Below are 20,630 nucleotides of genomic sequence, written 5' to 3' on the forward strand. Positions count from 1 at the left end.
ATTCTTTTGACTGCCTTCTTCACTCAGTATCACTTCAAGTCTTTCTATGTTTCTCTGAATTTTTCATATTTATAGTTCTTTACCTGCAGTATACTCCCCTTATGTTTATACCTTAATTTGTTTAGGCATTTCCCCGTAGTCAAGCACAAACTTTTGTTTGTTTGTTTATTTTTTGGACAGGACAATGAGGGTTAAGTGACTTGCCTAGGGTCACAGCTAGTAAGTGTCAAGTGACTGAGGCTGGATTTGAACTCAGGACCTCCTGAATTCAGGGCCTGTGCTTTATCCACGGCTCCACCTAGCTGCCTCCAAGCACAAACTTTTGTTTCTAGCTTTTTATTATCATAAACAGTGTTGTTTTTAATATTTTTATATATAGAATCTTTTTTTCCTGCTGTCACTGACCCTGGGTTCCATTCCTAGCAGTAGATTCTCTCAAAGCTTATGAATACTCCATTAACTCCTTACACGATGTTTTCTGGAACATGAACCATTCCCTTTTGGCTTGTTCCTTGTAGAATATAAATGGCAGTCTACCTCAAAGGCCACTTTTGCTATCAGCTCCCAGGAGCTGACATTCTTAGGAACTGCTACATCTAACCACAGCTGCCACTGTAGAGTGCGTGGCAACCCCTCTCCTAGCTGCCTCCCTGGAAATTGATCTTCCATTTCCATTCACCTGCAGCGCAGAATGGTGTGCTCTCTGAGAGTTTTAAAGCAGGACATCCCAGAAGATCATGGAATCCCTGGAGAACAAAGTTGAGATTAGTCATATGGAATAACTAAGATGATAGTGCCATTGTGTAGAATCAAGGGGCTGAACAAACTGTAATAGTAAAATCTGCTCAAAAAGCAGAGCCGATTATCTCTGCTCGAAAATCCTGCCCAGGTGATGGTAATATCCAGAAAGGCTGCATTCACAGCCTCCTGTTCTGCTGGCTTTGTCCCCAATAGATCATTAATGTGCTTAGCTGATGCTATTTCCCTTTTAGGTAAGGGCCTCTGTTCAATCAGCATACTTCTGCTGGGGCTGCAGCCATAGGACCAGAACCAGCCTGCTTAGGTGGCATAGGGAGACGGCTTGTTTGCTTATTCCCTGACTTGTTCCTCCCCTTTCCATCTCAGCAAGGAAAAACAGCTGCTTCTGAAGCCACAACCAGCAAAAGATATATAAACACTTTCTTCACTTCATTTTTCCTTTCTATTTTTAGATTTCCTCCTGCTCTAGGTTTTCCTTGGCTTGAGATAGCTGCTCTCTGGGTCACACAGCCCATGCATGCCTTTAGGAGTGTTGACTGTAATAGAAACTTTTTTGAAGGACTTTTATTCCATTTTTATCCCTTGACCCACTTTCTCTCTCCGTCTATAGGTTAAAGCTTTCATAGCCAACATAAGAGGACACTCAGAGTAGATAAGTAAATAAATAAAAAGTTAAAAACAGGGTAGTTTGGTGGGTAGGGCACTGGTAGTTGAGAGGGATCAGGAAAGGTTTTATGCAAAAGGTGATACTTGAGCTGCATCTTGAAGAAAGGGCACTTTAAGGTGGACGTTGATAGCCAGTACAAAGGCATGGCAGTGAGGTGCTGTGTGGGAAGAACAGAGAGCAGGCCAGTTTGGCTCGATGTGCTGGAGAGAAGGTAGCTTGTATAGGACTTTAAAAGCTAAACAAAATTCACATTTTTATCCTTGAGCCAATAGAGAGCCACTGGAGTTGATTGAGTAGGAGAGTCAGATCTGTGGTAAAGAAAATTACTATGGCAACTGTAGGTGTAGCCAATTAGGAGGCTGTTGCAATAATCTAGCTGAGAGGTGATGAGGGTCTGAACTAAAGTGGTAGCTGTGGAAGTAGAGAAAAGGGGTCAGAAGAGAGATGGTGAAGGTAAGATTGTTTTTTTTAAACCGATTGAATATACCATATGGGGTGAGAGAGAGGGAGGATTTGAAGATGATGCCAGTATCATGAATCTGGGATATTGGAAAGATGATGATGCCTTTGGCAGAAATAGGTAAGTTCAGAGGGGGTCAGGATTTAGGGGGAAAGGTAGTTCCATTTTGGATGTGTCTATAGGACATACATTTTGAAATATTCATTAGGCAATTGGTCAGGCGAGAATGAAGCTCAGAAGAGAACCCGGGGTCTGGATATATAATATCTGTGAGTCAAATACCTAGAGATGATAGTTCAATCCTCTGCATATCCCTGTTGGTTGAGTTGGTCATTTTAGCTGCTCAGTACTTTTTGTGGCCATAAGCCAATGTCAAGGAGGTAGGGATATGTCCTTTTCACAGAATCAAAACTCTACACAAAAGAACTGGCCTTTTATCTGAAGTACCAAAACACATGATGTGGTGAAAAGAGCCCAGAATTTGGAAGTCCATGGGCAAGGCTTTTAACCTCTTTTGCCTTCAACTTCCTCATCTATGAAATAGGAAGGGCAACAACTCAAGCAGGGCAGCTAGATGTGGTAAAGTGAAGCACCAGGTCTGGAATAAGAAAGAACCCGAGTTCAAATTTGGCCTCAAACACTTACTAGCTGTGGGCAAGTCATTTAACCCTGTTTGCCTCAATTCTTCATCTGTCAAATGAGCTGGAAAAGGAAATGGACAATCACTCAAGTATCTCTGCCAAGAAAACCCCACAGAGGGTCACAAAGAATCAGGCACGACTGAACAACAACAATGTGAGGTAGCTACAGCTACCTCACAGGGTGGTTGTGAGGTTCAAATGAGATAATGTACGTAAAGCCCTTTGCCACCTTTTAAGTGTCATAGAGATATCAGTTATAGAGGCGAGAAGGGTTTGAATTAAGATGGTAGCCGTGAGAGTTTCAGCACGGAAGGAAGGTGATGGATGCTTTGGAAGCAAAATCCACAAAGCTCTCACTGTGTGCCAGGTGCCATACTAAGCACTAGAGATGCCAAGAAAGGCAAAACAGCCCCTGCCCTTTTGAGCTCCTGTTTTAAAGGGGGATTCAACATGTAAATAGGCAGATTCAAGACAAGTACAGGATAGACAGCCAATGGCCCCAGAGGTGAAGGCACCATCATCTGGGGAAACTGGGAAGAAACTCCTGCAGAAGGTAGTGTTTGTGTTAAATCTTGAAGGAAGTCAGGAAAAGAAGGAAATGGGGACATGGGCAAGGGACAATCTGTGCAGGCCAGAGGATGGGCAATGGAGCACAGTACTCAGGGGACAGCACATGCAGTCCAGTATAGCTGGCTTGTAGAGTACAGTGAGGAAGGGAAAGTGCATGAAGATTGTGTAGGTAGAAAGGTATATATGTGTGTATGTATGTAGGAGAGACTTTAGGGAGATAGATCTATATGTGTGTACACACACACATACACATATATATATACATACACATTACATCTCCCTAATATGTATAAACACATATGCTTATATATCTAGATATATATATAGATCTATCCATATTATATATAGATATAGATATGTATATATGCATACACATGTGTATATGTGTATACTGGGCTGTGAAGGGCTTTAAATGCCAAACATGGAGAAGAGGGGAAGAAAACAAGCATTCATACAACACCTACTATGTGCCAAGCACTGTGCTAAGCCCTACAAACACTGTTTCATTTGATTGTCACAACATTTTTGGACAGTAGTGCTGCACTTATCTCTATTTTTGCAGTCAAAGTAACTGAGGCAAACAGAGGATGTGACTGGCCCAGGGTCAAGAGGATTGATAATGAAATATATTACTCACCTCCTGACAGAGAAGTAATGGACTAAAGATGAAGAATGAGATACATTTTCAGACACAACCATGGGGGAAACTTGTTTTGCTGGACTATGCATATTTGTTGCAAAATATTTTGGGTTTTTTTCCCCAGTTTTTTGGGGGGACGTGGAATGAGTAAGATGGAGATAGGGATAGGGTAGACTTAAAAGGGAAGGAAAGGAAAGAAGGTTGTTGAAGTATTTTTTAAATGCACAGAAGAGAACAGAAGGAAGGCCACAAAGAATCACAAACAAGCGGTACAACTTTGAAAGTTTTATGTTGCATTTGTTACATGTTTACAAAGAAAAACAAACTGAACATAATAAAGATCCTCAGTTTCATGAACTATCCTCTTTTTCTATTCTGCTATGCATATGGAAATGCCTGTGCTATGTGGTGTTTCTTAAGTTGATAATGAAAAATGAAAAATAAAAAGCAACTACAATAGTCCAGGTAAGTGTGTGCATACATACATATGTATATGTTTGTGTACATATGTATGTGTGTATATGTGTATATCTATCTGAGATGCTGTAAAGGTAGAAATGCAGTGTTTGGCAACAGATTGTCTATGAGACTGAAAGCAAGGAGTCACGGATAATACTGAGGTCATGAACCAGGGTGACTGGGAGTATGGAGGGGAGGAAGATTTAGAGAGGAAGACAATGACATCTGTCTTAGACATGTTTAATTTGAGATATTGATGGGACAATCAAGTAGAGATTACTAATAGGCAGGTAGTTTTATAGACCTTGAATTTAGAAGAGACATTAGGGATATATACATATTTGTGTGTGTGTGTGTGTGTGTGTGTGTGTGTGTGTGCAGGAGAGAGAGAGATTTAGGAAGATGTATGTATGTATGTGTATATGTGTATGTGTTAGATCTGTCTACGTAGAAAGATCTATCTCCCTAATATCTATCCTGCATCCATATACTATATCTATTTCCCTAATATCTCTCATAGGAGAGATAGCTCTATCTCCCTAATGTTTCTCATATATACATGCATACATAATGTCACCTTAAATGTATGCACACACATACATGTGTGTATATATACAAATGTATATAGGTGTGTATATATGTAGTGAGACATGTATGTATATATGTAGGTGAGATAGTAAGTAAATAGATAAATGTGTATATATGTATGTATGTAGGAGGGACATTAGGGATATATATATATATATACACACACATACACACTATATCTCCCTAATATGTATACATAACAATACACATATAGATATATATCCAGAGTATATATGTGTATACATATGCATACACATGTATTTTATATCTACATATACACATGTGTGTGAACATGGATTTGATCATTGAACACATGGAAGCATAAGACTGCCAATGGAAGTTTTGAGATGAAAAGGAAGACCCAGAACCTTGGTCCTTGGGGGACAGACACCTCCACCTCGGGGCAAGAGATGGATATCGATGTAGGCAAAGCCAACAGAGTGGAGTGCGGGCACATCCAGAAGGAAAGGCTGGGAGAAAAGCTGAAGAGAGGTCAGTGAGAAGGTTTGGAAGGTCACTGTGGGTAGACTCGACATTGTTGTAGAATAGAGAGAGAGCACAAACGGGTTTGGAATAAGAGGACCTGGTTTTGCCACACAGTTGCTAGCTGGGGGACCTTGGGGAAGATTTCCTTATTTTATTTTATTTTTTAAAAAACTCATCTGATTCTTGATTTCCTCATCCACTAGATGAGGCACTTTCGATTAGTTGAAATCCAAGGCCACTTACACCTTAACAACCCTTAACAGATTTTCTCTCCCCACTCACAGAATTGGGGCTGGGGGTCACTAGAAGAGAAAATCGTGTACATTGTTTGAGGCTGTCACTGTATCAGATAATTTTGTTTTTCTTTGTCGCAAGGGAAGGGTGTGTGTGTGTGTGTGTGTGTGTGTGTGTGTGTGTAGGGTTTTCTACCCAGAAATGACTCTAATATGAGGTGATATGCATCTTTCTGATTAGAACATGATATAGGAGGAAGAAAAATGACATTGACATTTTGGGTAATAAGAGAGTTGGAAAGGGGAGGGTAGTTGAATTCCAGTGTTAGAGCTGGCAGAGACCTTGGAGATCAACTCACCAGACATCCTCATCTTACAGAGAAATGGAAACTGTGACCCAGAGAGAGATGAAGTAGCTTGCCTTAAGGTACAATGTTAGTCCCAGCTCTACTGGCTCCATATCCAGAGCTCTTGTCCACCCAGATCTAAACCAAAAGGGAGAAGGGATGATCATGGCTTATGAATTTCCACAAATTTTCCTGTCTTCCATTTGATCCTATCATCTTGCTGTCCACTGTTAGAGCAGTGTCTGGCACCTGTCTTCTGAGTTGTGTGGGAATAAGGAGTAAGGAAAGGATTCGGAGGGACTGTAGCGGCTGGTTGGGTCGGTGGGTGGGTGCGCCAACCCTTTGGACCATGATATAGCAAGAACTCCCATGTAGACTCTCTGCCTCAAAGTGATAAGCAAAAGAGGGGGAGGAGGGGAAAACATTAACAAGAGTCAGCAATAGCTTGCACGTGGTAGACATTTTTGACAAAGGAAGGTCACAGCTCTGTTATGTTTGCTAAATGGTGATCAGTGGACTGACAAAAGTTGCTAGAGCCCTTAACATTCCTATTTTCCACCCTCTAGACACGGCCCCCCATACACACACATACACACACACACACACACACACACACACACACATATAACCTGAGTCATTTTTACTGGTTGGATGAGAAGATATAGAGAAGAGTGAGATTAAAAAATGGACATTTGAAAGTTGCCAAATAATAATTGTGCTGTCTGAATAAATGATATGTAAACACTTAATGGCTTATGGTTTTCTTAACTTTTGTAGGTAGCAAGAATTAATTTTTTTTTGATAAGCAAGTTATCTGTCTGGCTCACACAATAGTAATATGTAACTAACTATATGTATGTATGTATATATACGTGTATATGCAGATATATATTTTTATTTATATTTATGTTATATTTTCACATGTATATGTGTATGTGTATAGGATCATAGGCATAGGACCCTAGAACCTATCCTTCCCATACTTCAAACCTCCCCAGTTCCATGACTTTGATTGACCTTCATCCCATAGTAGGGCCTGGTATGTGAACTGAGTTTCCTGTCAGTTAAGTGTCAATGGTCACTTTTTTTTGGGGGGGGGGTGAAGCAATTGGGGTTAAGTGACTTCCCAGAGTCATGCAGCTAGTAAGTGTCAAGTGTCTGAGGTCAAATTTGAACTCAGGTCCTCCTGACTCCAGGGCTGGTGCTTTATCCACTGCACCACCTAGCTGATCTCTTCTCACCTGCATGACCATTCCTTCTCATTCGCCTTTGCTGGCTCATCATCCATATCATATTTCATAACTGCAAGTGTACTCTAAGGCTCTGACAAAGGCAGTAGTCTTCCTACACTCTCTCATTATGAGCTTTCATGGGTTTAATTATCATTTATGCAAAAGACTCCTAGTTCTATATGTCCTCCCCTAGTCTTTTTCCCAAGTTTAATCTTGGATCACCAAACTGCATATTGAACCTTTCAAACTAGATAACCCATTGGCATCTAAAACTCCACATGTCCAGAATAGGATTATTACCTTTCTGTCCTCTCGACCCTCAATCTACCTGTCTTCTAGGGCAACTAGATGACACAGTGAATAGAGTACTGGCCCTGAAGTTGAGAGGACCTGGGTTCAAATCTTTCCTCAGACACTTGCTAGTTGTGTGACCCTGGACAAGTCATTTAACCCTAATTGCCTTAAACATCCAGGGCCATCTCCAGTCAGCCTGATCTATATCTTGCCACTGGATGCAGATGGTTCTGGAGAAGAGAGTGAGGCTGACAACTTTGCACAGTCCTCCCTCACTTAAATCCAATTCAGTGCAAGTCATGACATCACCCAGATCTCATGGTCCTCTTTGAGAATGAAAGGCAAACAACAACAACAGCAACATCTCTAACATCCATCCTCTTCTTTGTACTCACATGGTCATTCAGTCCTTCATCTCTTGCCTGGAGTTTTATAATAGCCACTCAATTGGTCTCCTTGCCTCAAGTCTTTCATCACTTCAGTCCATCCTTCACACAGAAGCTAAAGTGATTTTCCTAAAACGTAGATCTGACCATGTCATTGCCCTATTCAATAAACCACAAAGGCTCTCTTTTAGAATTAAATTTAAATTCTTCTGTTAGACTTTTAAAGCCATTTACAACTTTGTGCTAATCGATCTTTTTTTCCAAATAAATTTAATTTTTCAGTTAACAAAAACCTATTTTCTTTCTCTCCCATCTTCCCTTCCATACTATAAAAAAGAAAAAATCCTTCTAAGAAATAAGTGTAGTCAAGCAAAACAAATTCCTTCATTGTCCAAAGAATATATGTCTTATTCTACATTTTGAGTCCAGTCCATTTTTGTCAAGAAGTGAGTATAGCGGGGCAGCTGGGTGGCGCAGTGGATAGAGCACTGGCCCTGGATTCAGGAGGACCTGAGTTCAAATCCGGCCTCAGACACTTAACACTTAACTAGCTGTGTGACCCTGGGCAAGTCACTTAACCCCAATTGCCTCACAAAAAAAAAAAAAAAAAAGAAGTGAGTATAGCATGCACCATAGGTGCCCTGGAATTGGGGTTGATCATTTTCAAAGCTGTTTGTCTTTACTATGTTGTGGTGGTGCTGGTGCTGGTATAAATTGTTATCTTGGTTTTATTTACTTCACTGAGTCAGTTCATACAAGTCTTCCCTGGTTTCTCTGAAATTGTCCTTTTCATCATTTTTTTACAGCACCATAATATTTCAGTACATTCTTATACCATTCTTTGATCGCATGAAAAGAGTTGCTAAAATTTTTTTTTGTACATTTCCCCTTTCTTTGAGCTCTTTGACATAGAATAATTTTTCTCTGTCAAAGGGTATGTTCAAGGTGGACATCTCTGGAACTTTAGGATCAGGTGCCAAATCCTGCACTACCCAGTCATACCATTAGAGGTCCTCTTTGTTCCACATGCCTCTAGCCGTCTGAGTATTTGCTTGGATGCCCTGTGAGACCTCTGAAGGAAGTCTAAACCACACCCCTGAATGTCAATCTCCTGACCACCTACAGGCAGCTCAAAGGCCAGTAAAATGTCTCCATCTGCTCCAACGTCTGTCACATGCTTTTGTTCTTTAGTTGTTAAAAGGTCTAGTGTCCCCAATTAAGCGGGAAACTCCCTGAGGGCAGGCCTGGGCTGTTTTTTCTATTTTTTTTTTTAATAACTTCATAGCTCTAGTGCATCGCTAATGCATAATGAATGTTGGGTGACTAAACTGGAAAGTAGCTGCTAAACCTTAAGTTCAGGGTTTGGGTCTTGAATGGTCACCCATCAGGAAAATATTTTTTGAGCATATACCCCCAACATATTTACTTATTTATAGATTATATACAAATTACTATACTAAGAATTATGTACGTTATGAAACTCAGACAAAAGCATAAATAAAAAGGCTGAATTAAAGTGAAATAACATTTGGGGCAGGTAGGTGGTGTAGTGGATAAAGCACTGGCCTTGGATTCAGGAGAACTTGAGTTCAAATATGACCTCAGATACTTGACACTTACTAGCTGTGTGACCCTGTGTAAGTCACTTAACCCTCATTGGCCCACCAAAAAAGAAAAAAGAAAAAAAGAAATAACATTTAATCCTAGAGTCAATCACTAGGGAGTCCCTGCAATTTATTGAATAGAAAAATGTGACATAGGAGAAGGGAAGGGAATAAGCATTTATATAGCACCTACTATGTGCTAAGTGCTATGCAAATATTATCTTTTTGTTTTTGTTTTTGTTTTTGTGGGGCTATGAGGGTTAAGTGACTTGCCCAGGGTCACACAGCTAGTTAGTGTCAAGTGTCTGAAGTCAGATTTTAACTCAAGTCCTCCTGAATCCAGGGACCGTGCTTTATCTGCTGTGCCACCTAGCTGACCACCACAAATATTATCTTACTTTATTCTCATGACAGCTCTATTATCCCATTTTACAGTTGAGAAAACAGAGACAGAAGGTAAGTGCCTTTCCCAGAGTCGCTCAGCTACTGAGCTACACATTTGAGCTTCCTAACTCTAGACCCAGCATTCTATCCATTGGATCACCTAGCTGCTCTTGTCAGAGCTGTGCTTTAAGAATATAATTTTGTGGAGGATGAATTAGCTAGGGGAGACCAGTTAGGAGGTATTCCTATAGTCCAGGGGAGAGGCAATGTGGCCTTGGGACTAGGGTGGTGTTTGTGTGAGTAGGGGAGGAATTTGAAAGTCATAATGGAGGTTGAATTGACAAGAGAGAACACTAGCTAGATGAATCAAAGCAACCCTGATCCAAAGAATACCCAAAACAGAAATCCTGACGAGGGGTAGGTTTTTAGGGAAAGACAAGAAGATTGAAATCCATTTATGTCTGCTAATCCTGTGTGATTCATTGAGAAGGAAGGTGGGAGTCTTACTTAATTTCTACTGTCATGGAATGCACAGCCTGAAACAGTCACAGAGTGATCTGTGGCTAAGCTGGGGGGCTGAGGCAGAGAGGTTGACTGGCGTCTCAATTCAGGGACCCCTGTTAGGTAATAAATGCCCTGATGGGCCAAGACCAGAAACAGAAGGAGAGAGGTTAAGAGATCACACAGCCATGGGGGACCATCAGAAGGAGGGAAGAAGGGAGTGGTGGGTAAAAATGGGTTGTAAGATTGGCTATCTTGGGGAGGGTGGGATGCAGCCTATCTTCCCACTCTTCCATTGGTTACATCTTCGGGTCATGCTGTGACTGACTGGGGCTGCCTAGGTGGCATTTTGGAAATCATTGTTGAGTATCAACAACTGATCTAGAATGTAAGAGAAATAAATCACCACCACTTCCAGATACTCTAAGCTGGGTCATCTTGGGGCCAAGCTACAAAACAGGACATTTTTAGCCCCACCTCTGAGGATGAATATTGTAGAGGGCTGAGGCTTGGGTGGAGGTTAGTCTGGTAGAGTGACCCCCTTTCATCTGAGCATACCAAAGCCCTTGACTAATGCTAATTAACTCTGACTCAGAGCAGTTCTAGGAGAGGTCATTCTACTCATTGAGTAGAATGGAGAAACTAAGGCACAGTGGGGAGAAGCAGCTTCGCCCCACTGAGTCAGTGGCATCAGGCCCTGAGATCTGGTTGTTGTGCCCAAATCTTTATTAAGATCCTGCCACCATCATCACAAGACATTTGTTTTTCCTGATCCTGGAGACTGGCCAGTTAAAGAAGCATTCCCTAATTCCAGAATGGTATTTGAAGGTTGGGGCAGGGCAACTGATTGAAGGAAAACAAGCCTAAAAAAAACCCCAGGCTTCCCCCCAACCTACCTTGTGTCTATGGATAAATCTCCTCTCTGTCACCCTGAAGTTTGATGACTTATGGAGTGTTTTAGATCTCTTGGGGAAAAAGACTTCAAGCTAATAAAGAGATGAGTGTTTATATAGCACCTACTATGTGCCAGAGTTCTTTTTGTTTTGTTTTGTTTTTTAGTAAGGCAATTGGGGTTAAGTGACTTGCCTAGGGTCACACAGCCAGGAATTGTTAAGTGTCTGAGGCCAGATTTGAACTCAGGTCCTCCTGAATCCAGGGCTGGTGCTCTTTTTGTTTTTTTAAATAAATATTCTCTTATTGGATAAGAAGGCCCTTTGGTTTCTTCTTGCAACCTGCTTCAGGACAAATTTCTGAGTTGACAGAAGGAGACAGTCTCCACTCCCACCCCCAATATGCCTGCTCCTTGGAAAGGAACCAACTTGGCTTTTCTCATTCTTTTTCCTTTGAATAAGGATCTGGCTGGGCCGGCCCAGCCAGAGTTCTCCCATTGCCATTCCCCAAGGCCAAGAACCCCAGTCTGTGGTGGTGTGCCTTACTAACCAATACCTGGCATTGTGACGAAGTTGATTCGACTTTAACCTTGTCTCCGGAGACATCAGGAAACACCGTAGGCAACTGGACGCAGACCAAGCTAACCACATTCCTGACAGTCTCCTTGGACCCCAGCCCCAGCCAGCAAGGGCAGGGCCCACCCTTTAAGGTATGACAGTACCAGGACAGGAAAGCTAATTATAGTCATTATCCAGCTGAGGCAAGAAAACTGGCTTGTTTGTCCAGCACAGTTCTCCTGAATCACCCTAAACCCTCCAACCAGCTGGAGCTTGAGCTGGACAGGCAGGCCAGGAGCTAGCAGCTGGGTATGTGGGATACATTCTGACTCCTGCACCTGGTTAGTCCCTACTCTGCCCAGTTGTTTTCTTGCCTGAAAAATGAATCAGCATGGCTCAATAGGCAGAGCCCTGAACTTGATATAGCCGGCCGAATATCAGGACAAGTAGGCACAAGTGCCCTGAAGTAAACACTCTGGGACAAGGAAATAAGGAGAGTTGTGTTCTCTGAGTCCTAGGGGAGCCAGATTAATAGGCTATCAGAGCTCCAGTCAAGAAGCAGTGATTGGAATAAGGAGCCGCCCACATCACCTTCTATCTTTCCTTTCTCTTCCTCTACCACTTTTCCATTCTTTGTCAGGCTCCCACATTCTTGAAGTCTTTGGGAAGTCTAGATACTAGTTCCACTAACCTTGCCATAGTTTTCCCTTCTGCAAAATGGAAAGAAAAGCCTTGTTCATTCTCTGGTATATTGGAGTAAGAGGGAGACAAGTATAGATGAAGGCCAAAGAGCCTTAGCAGAAGGTAAAAAGAGTTGACGGCGGGGGGGGGGGGGGGGGGGGGGGGGGGCAGAGAAGGTATGGAGACACTGAGGGGCTCTGAGCAGAAATTGAGGAAATGCCTGGGAATGAAGTGGCTGCTCATCAGTTGGGGAATGATTTTTTAAAAAAGAAACACCCTAACATATGATTTCTGAGTATAATGGAATATTATTGTGTACTAAGAAATGATGACTATGAGGAAGCAACTGTGAAAGAGAAGCATGAGAAAATTTGTATGAACTGACGAATCTTGAAATAAGCAGAACCAAAAGAACAATATACATGATGACGGCTATAATGAAAACAAGATCGTCTCACAAAGGTTACAAAATTCTGAATAAATGAACAGATGATGAATCATGCCTTTCTCCTCCATGGCAGGGAGGTGGGGGCTTATTAGGGCAGAATATTATATACATTATTAGATGTGGTCACTATATTAGATATTTTTGTTTAATTGTTTTTCTTTGTTACAAGGGAGGATTTAATTGGGAATAAGGGGAGGGCTTGTTTTCTTCCAAAGACTAATATGATATAAAGACAGAAGGTATAAATAATCTTTTTTTTTTAAGAGAGAGACTGAGCGTCAAGATAGCCTGCCTATCAGATCCATAACTAGGATTCTTTTTTTTTGCAGGCAATCTGAGTTAAGTGACTTGCCCAGGGTCACACAGTTATCTGAAGTGAAATTTGAATTCAAATCCTCCTGACTTCACGGCTATTTCTTTATCCATTGTACCACCTAGCTGCCCCATAACTAGGAATTTTTGAACATAAGACAAGCACTACAACCTTGATTGGGATGAGTCCTATGAAAAGTACCTTCAGTTATACAGGGGCAGAAGGTAAAGGGGAAGAGCCAAAATACCAACCTGTTGAGCTAAAGGGATACCAGAATACTGAGTCCAGGTGGAGAAGCTGCCATAGAGTGAGAGGGGAAGGGGCAGAACTCTCCCTACCTCTGAAGAACTACCAGTGTTTTCAGCATCCTCTAAATTTGAGCAAAGACCCTATTTTAGCTAAAAACCAAAACAAACAAACAAAAAAACCCAAGTGAGAATTACTATTGATGAAATTTGCTTTTTGGAGCTGATTCTCACAGCAGGGATCTGGAAACTTATTTAAGATAGAATTATTAGAAAGGGGAGGAAAACATAAGTGGGAAGGCCCAGAGCCAGAACACTTAAGTAAGTTGAAATCTAGGGGCAAAAGGTTAAAAAAATGAAGAGGTAACAAGCTTCTTGTATAGGATCCTAAGGGGTCAAAGTTTGTGACTTCTTAAAAGGAGGTGGAAAGAAGAAAAAGGAAAAAAAGCATAAAATCAACTGTTGGCCAAGAGGTTTAATTTCCAGTGGGCGTGTGAGTGACGCAAAGGGAATTACATCTGGCTGCATCTCCTGCGGTACTATCCCAGTCTCCCTGTGGCAGGACAAGGACACAAGTCAACTTCCCTCGATAATTAGAGGTGGTGGCCGTGGCAACCTCCAACACACCATAAGTGCTCCAATAAAAGCCATGGCACACCTACTGCCACCCACTGCCCCACAGGCACTCTCGGAGTTTGGCAGCAATGTGGGGTGGAGGACGGAACAACCCTGAAGGTGTGGGGGAAGGAAGGGGTGAGGAGGAAAGCTTTGTGGTAGCAGTGTTCATTAGCACATTAACTCAGCCTCATGATGTGAAGCTTTCTAATTACTCTGTCATCTTAGCAGAGAAGAACCACTGGCCAGGGCTTCATGGATCTCAGCTGGGACTAACCCCAAGTAATGCATCATAGCTTTTTACACAATCTTAACCCCACCCCCACAACTTCAGATGTCTACATATCAACTCAGGGAGTATATATGATAAATGAAGTGATCTTGAAATTTCAAAGAGTCTTAAAGATAGTAGGGATACTTAGTGGCATGGAACTCAAGACTGAATACAAAGGACATTTTTTTCTCCAAAATAATAGAAATACTATGGTTTCACAGAAAGAACATTTACACCAAAGAGATCAGAGCAAGAGGAAAAAGATCCATATTTACAAATATATTTATAGAAGCTCTTTTTGTTATAGTGAAGAACTAGAAACAAAGGTGGTACCCATCAATTGGAAAATGACTGAACCAATTATAGTATATGGATATAATGGAAGATTGTACCACAAGAAATTACTTGGGGGATGGTTTTAGAAAAAACTGGGAAGACTTGTATGAACTTATGCAGAGTGAAGTGAGCAGAACCAACGAAACAACTTATACATGACTACAATATTGTAAAGGAAAACAACTGTGGGAAAGACTTAAACACCCTCTTCAATGCAGCAACAAAGCACAATGCTAGAAGACCAAGGAGGCCGCAGCACCTCCTGGCAGAGAGGTGATGAAACCAAGGTGCAGAATGAGACACACACATTTTTGAACATGGCAAATGTATGGATTCAGTTTGCTTGGGTATGCTTACTTGTTACAACAGTTGTCTTTTTTCTTTTCTTTTCTTTTTTTTTATGTGGTAAGGGAAAGATTTAGATGGGGAAAGAGGATCTAGAGATAATGTGGAGGAGGGGAGGAGGAGGGGGAGGGGAAGGGAGAGGGGGAGGAAGAGGAGAAAGAGGAGAAGGGAAAGGAGGAGGAGGAGGAGGAGGAAAAACAAAAGCAAAAAAAAAATCCTCCAAGAATTTTTTTGACTGCAGAGAAAACAATATGGAGAAACTTTGGAGGGTAAGGTAGGCAAGCAGGACAGCTATGAAAATAACACTGAATTTATTATGTAATTTTAAAGAAAAATCAAGCAGCACATAATAGAGATTTATGGTTTCACATAGAATCTGTTTTTGTTTTCTGTGCTGCTTTGTATATTAAAATGTTCTTAACTATTTTGGTGTCCTTAATACGCAGAATTAAAGAAATAAGAAAATTAAGAAGAAGAAGGAACACTGAACAGATCAAGTCAAGAGACCTGGGCTATAGTTCTGACTCTGTCACTGAATAGCTGTGTGATATTGGGCAAATATTTTCTCCTCTGCAAAGTGAGGGGACTGGGCCAGATATTCTTTTTTCTAATGAGTGTTTTTTAAATGCTTTTTGTTTTTTACATCCAGATACATCCCCCCATCCCCCACCCGAAGTAAGCCTTCCTTTGTAACAAAGAAAAATAGTTGAGCAAAACCAACTGACTTGGTGACCTTGACTGGTCGTTTTTGCAACATCCCATACTGGTAGTAAGTACCCCACCTTTTTACAGAAAGGAAGGAGGTGCTTACTTTCTCATCTTTTCTTGGGGAGAGAGAAAGGGGAAGATTGGTCATGATAATTACCCAATGTCAGCAGATTGGCAAAGACAGCAAAAAACTATAATAAAGGGGCAGCTAGGTGGTGCAGTGGATAGAGCACTGGCCCTGGAGTCAGGAGGACCTGAGTTCAAATCCAGCCTCAGACACTTAACACTTACTAGCTGTGTGACCCTGGGCAAATCACTTAACCCCAATTGCTTCACCAAAAAAAAAAAAGTATAATAAAAATTGTTGTAGAGATTGTGAGAAGACAGGTAAGATAATGCACGAATTAATGGAGTTGTGAAGTAATCCACGCATTCTGGAAAGAAATTTGGAACCAAATCCAATAAAGTCATTAACCTGTGAATAAATTTGACCCAGCAATACCACTGAGAGGCATATACATTGAAGAGATCAAAGAAAGAAAGGACACAAAAATACACAAAAACCTATTTATAGCAGCACTTTTTGTTTTTTGCGAAGAACTGGAAAACAAAGTGGGTACCCATCAGTTGGGAAATTACTGATAGTGATACCAAAAAAGAGGAGATAAGAAATTAGTTAAATACTGAGCATTTAAAAAAATGCACAGAAAGGAGCATATGGAAATTCAGAAGGGAACATAGACAAGCAGGGCAATACTGTAATTATCAAATTAAATTTAATATATACTTAAAAAAACAAGTTGTATGTAACAAATTCAAAATGTCATATACAATCTTCCTTCCTTCCTTCCTTCCTTCCTTCCTTCCTTCCTTCCTTCCTTCCTTCCTTCCTTTCTTTCTGGTCTTTCTTCTGATGAAGAAATGCTTATGTTTGTTGATATTTGTCAAATTTATAATGATAATTTTAAAATAATTTTTAAAATTACTCATAATTTTGTTTTGTTTTTTAGTGAGGCAATTGGGGTTAAGTGACTTGCACAGGGTGTTATGTGTCTGAGGCTGGATTTGAACTCAGGTACTCCTGACTCCAGAGCCAGGGCTCTATCCACTGCGCCACCTAGCTACCCAATAATTTGGTTTTATTTTAGTTATACTAGAATATCTTGAAGTTTGTCTTTCAACTCTAAACTGTTGTGAGACTGAGATATGATAGAAAGGGTAACAAAATAACTTCGTATGTGAAGAATATATGTGTGTGCATGTTACTCTCCAAACTTGAGAATAAAAAGCATATATCCATTCATTTGACATCATTAATTAATGTCCAGCTACATACAGAACACTGCCCACGGTTTTCGAAAGATGGAAGGTTTAGGGCAAAATATAGTCCTGCCCTCCTGGAGCTTAGTAATAGAGGAATATGACCCATATGCAAATAATTTTATCATATAATATTACATGATAAATATATTAGGAGTGTTGTTGTTGAATTGTTTTTCAATCCTGTCAGATTCTTCATGACCACATTTGGGGTTTTCTTGGCAAAGACACTGGAGTGGTTTGCCATTCCCTTCCCCAGCTCATTTTACCGATGAAGAAACTGAGTCAAATAGGGTTAAGTGACTTGCCCAGGGTCACACAGCTAGTAAGTGTCTGAGGCCAGATTTGAACTCAGGTCTTCCTGACTCTATGTCTAGCCCCTGTGCCACCTAGCTGCCTAATTAGGAGTATAAACAAATATTAATAATATGAGTGGGCAAGGTTGGTCACTCTCATGTAAATTCTCACCCATATGTAAGTAAATATAAATGATGCTAGTTGTCCCTTCATGTACTAATGCATGTGACAATAATAGGAGATAGATAACTATCAAGGGGAGTCAGGTTAGGGAGTCCAGTTCATTTGAACATCTGTAAGGATCCAAAAAGGTCCATATAGCACACATTGTAATTAGCACCACCATCTCTTTCCCAGGTCTTAGGCTCATAGATTGATTTTACTCTGTCTAGGGGCTTGTTTTTTTGTTTGTTTTTGGTGGGGCAATGAGGATTAAGTGACTTGCCCAGGGTCACACAGCACAGTGTCTGAGGTTGAATTTGAACTCAGGTCCTCCTGAATCCAGGGCCAGTGCTCTATCCACTGTGCCACCTAGCTGACCAGTCTAAGGACTTTTGATCCAATTTAGGTTATTAATCTATTTCTTTTCAAAATCTCTCTTGCATGATAACAATTTGACCTGTAGGAAAAAAGGAACAGGCAGTTTTTGGTAAACTGCACATAGCAGATTGCATGTTTAGAGTAACACAATTGACTGAAAAATGTCACAAGATCCCAGTGTTTATTTTTTATTGACCTTAAAAAGCACAAAATTGAAGAAAGATTCACTATAAGGTGATAAGGTCACTGGGATGAAACTATTTGCAAATGACATTGTAGTGATTGCATCAAGCCCCAGAGCCTCCTAAATGAGATCTATAATAGTTGATTTTTGCCATTTTTGTTATTCTTTTTTTTTTTTTTTTGCAGAGCAATGAGGGTTAAGTGACTTGCCAAGGGTCACACAGCTAGTAAGTGTCAAATGTCTGAAGCTGGCTTTGAACTCAGGTCCTCCTGAATCCAGGGCCAGTGCTTTATCCACTTTGCTACCTAGCTGCCCCCCATTTATGTTATTCTTAAAAAAATAAAGTTTAGTTCCAGATGACAATGGTGCTTCGGCTGATTTAGAGGCTCTGGGGGTCTCCTTCTCTGGTGAGGCCTTCCTGGGACTGGATCTGTGTCAGGGTGACTGTGGGGTTGGGCTCGACTCCTGTATCAGCACAGCAGCTCTCTCCTTCTGACCTGCCAAGCCATTCTTGGTTAGGAGATGATTTCAGCACATTCTTCTGTGAGTTTTGCTGCTCCAGGCATTTTCCTATGGTGTTATTTGGATGTTTTTTGGAGCTCACAGTCTGGTGAGAGGACTGAGCCCTGGGCAGGGGGGAGACTACAGGGGCTGGTGCTGAGGCAGAACTTGGGTTTTTCACCCTTGCTGGGAACCAGGAGGTAGGCTTGAGTAGCGGTGGCCCAGATGGGGGAGGGGCACAGGCTCGTCGGAGCTAACAACCACAACACACAAAGCTGGTTGATTAGCAAGTTCATCTGGGGTCATCTAGGACCAGAGAATAGGCCAGGTGAGTGAAGAACCTAATCCTCCTTAAATCATACCACCTGGGACTTCTTAAGCTTGGGATACTGCAGCCTGGAAACAGTGCCCCACTTTAAGGAGCTAAAAGTCAAGTAAAAAAAGGGCAAGATGAGCAGACAGAGAAAGGTGAGGACCATAGAAAGTTTCTTCAGTAATAAGGAAGACCAAGGTGCACCTTCAGAGGAAGATGTCAAAATCAGGGTCCCTACATCTAAAACTTCCAAGAAAAGTATGAATTGGTCTCAGGCCATAGAGGCACTCAAAAAGGACTTTGAAGATAAAGTTAGAGAGGTAGAGGAAGAAATGGAAAGAGAAATGAGAGTGATGCAGGAAAAACATGAGAAAAAAGTCAACAACTTGAAAAGCCAAATAGAAAAGCTCTCTGATGAAAATAATTGTCTAACAATGAGGATTGAACAAATGGAAGCCAGTGACTTTATGAGAAACCAAAACACAATAAAGCAAATCCAAATGAATAAAAAAAAATAGAGGGCAATGTGAAATATCTTCTGGGAAAAACTGCTGACCTGGAAAATAAATCCAGGAGAGGTCATTTGAAAATTATTGGTCTACCTGAAAACCATGATCAAGGAAAGAGCTTAGACACCATCTTCCAAGATATTCTCAGGGAAAATTGCCCTGAAATTCTAGAAGAAGCTAAAATAGAAATTTAAAGAATCCACCAATCACCTCCAGAAAGAGATCCCAAAAGGAAAACTCCTAGGAATATTATAGCCAAATTCCAGAGCTCTCAGGTCAAGGAGAAAATATTGCAAGCTGCCAAAAAGAAAGAATTCAAGTACTTTGGAGCCCCAGTCAGGATAGCACAAGATCTAGCAGCTTCTACATTAAAGGGCATGGAATATGATATTCCAGAGGGGAAAGGAATTGGGATTACAACCAAGAATAATCTACCCAGCAAAACTCATCACTATCTTTCAGAGGAAAAAATGGGACTTTAATGAAAAAGAGGACTTTCAGGTATTGGTGATGAAAAGACCTGAACTGAATGGCAAATTTGACTTTCAAATACAAGACCCTAGAGAACTATAAAAAATTGGAGTTGGGGACATACCTGGGGTCATACAGTGGGTGACTGTCTTGTGTCTGAGGCCAGGTTTTGGCTCTGATTCCCTTGGGTCCAGAGGTGGTGCTTTGTCCACTGTGTCACCTAGCTGCCCCATGATGACATCCTTAGGGTTAAATTGAGGGGTGAGGGGAATGCACTGGGGGAAGGGGAAGGGCAGAGGTGAAATCCTACATGAAAGAAACAGGAAAAGGCTTATGGAGTGGGGGAAGAGATGGGAGAGGAGCAGGGCAGTAAATGAATTTTAAACTCATCAGAGTGGGCTCAAGGAAGGACTAACACACACACACACACACACACACACACACCCCCAACTGGGTGAAGTAAACTATTTAATCTGGGCAGTAAATGATCTTAACACTCATCAGAATTGGCTCAAAGACCTCAGTCTCATTAGAATTGGCTCAAGGATGATGATGAGTGAGATGAGCAGAACCAGAAGAACATTGTACACAGTATCATCAACATTGAGTGTTGACCTGCTGTGATGGACTATATTCTTCTCACCAATGCAATGGTACAGAAGAGTTCCAGGGAACTCATGATAGAAGAGGATCTCCAACAACAAGAAAAAAAAAGAAAGAAAGAACTGTGGAGTATGGATGCTGATTGAACCATATTATTTCTTTTGTTTTGGGTGCTGTTGTGTGTTTTTTCTATTTTGAGGTTTTGCATCACTACTCTGATTCTTTCTC

Source organism: Dromiciops gliroides, chromosome 5 (genome assembly GCF_019393635.1).
Source record: "Dromiciops gliroides isolate mDroGli1 chromosome 5, mDroGli1.pri, whole genome shotgun sequence".
Lineage (NCBI taxonomy): Eukaryota > Metazoa > Chordata > Mammalia > Microbiotheria > Microbiotheriidae > Dromiciops > Dromiciops gliroides.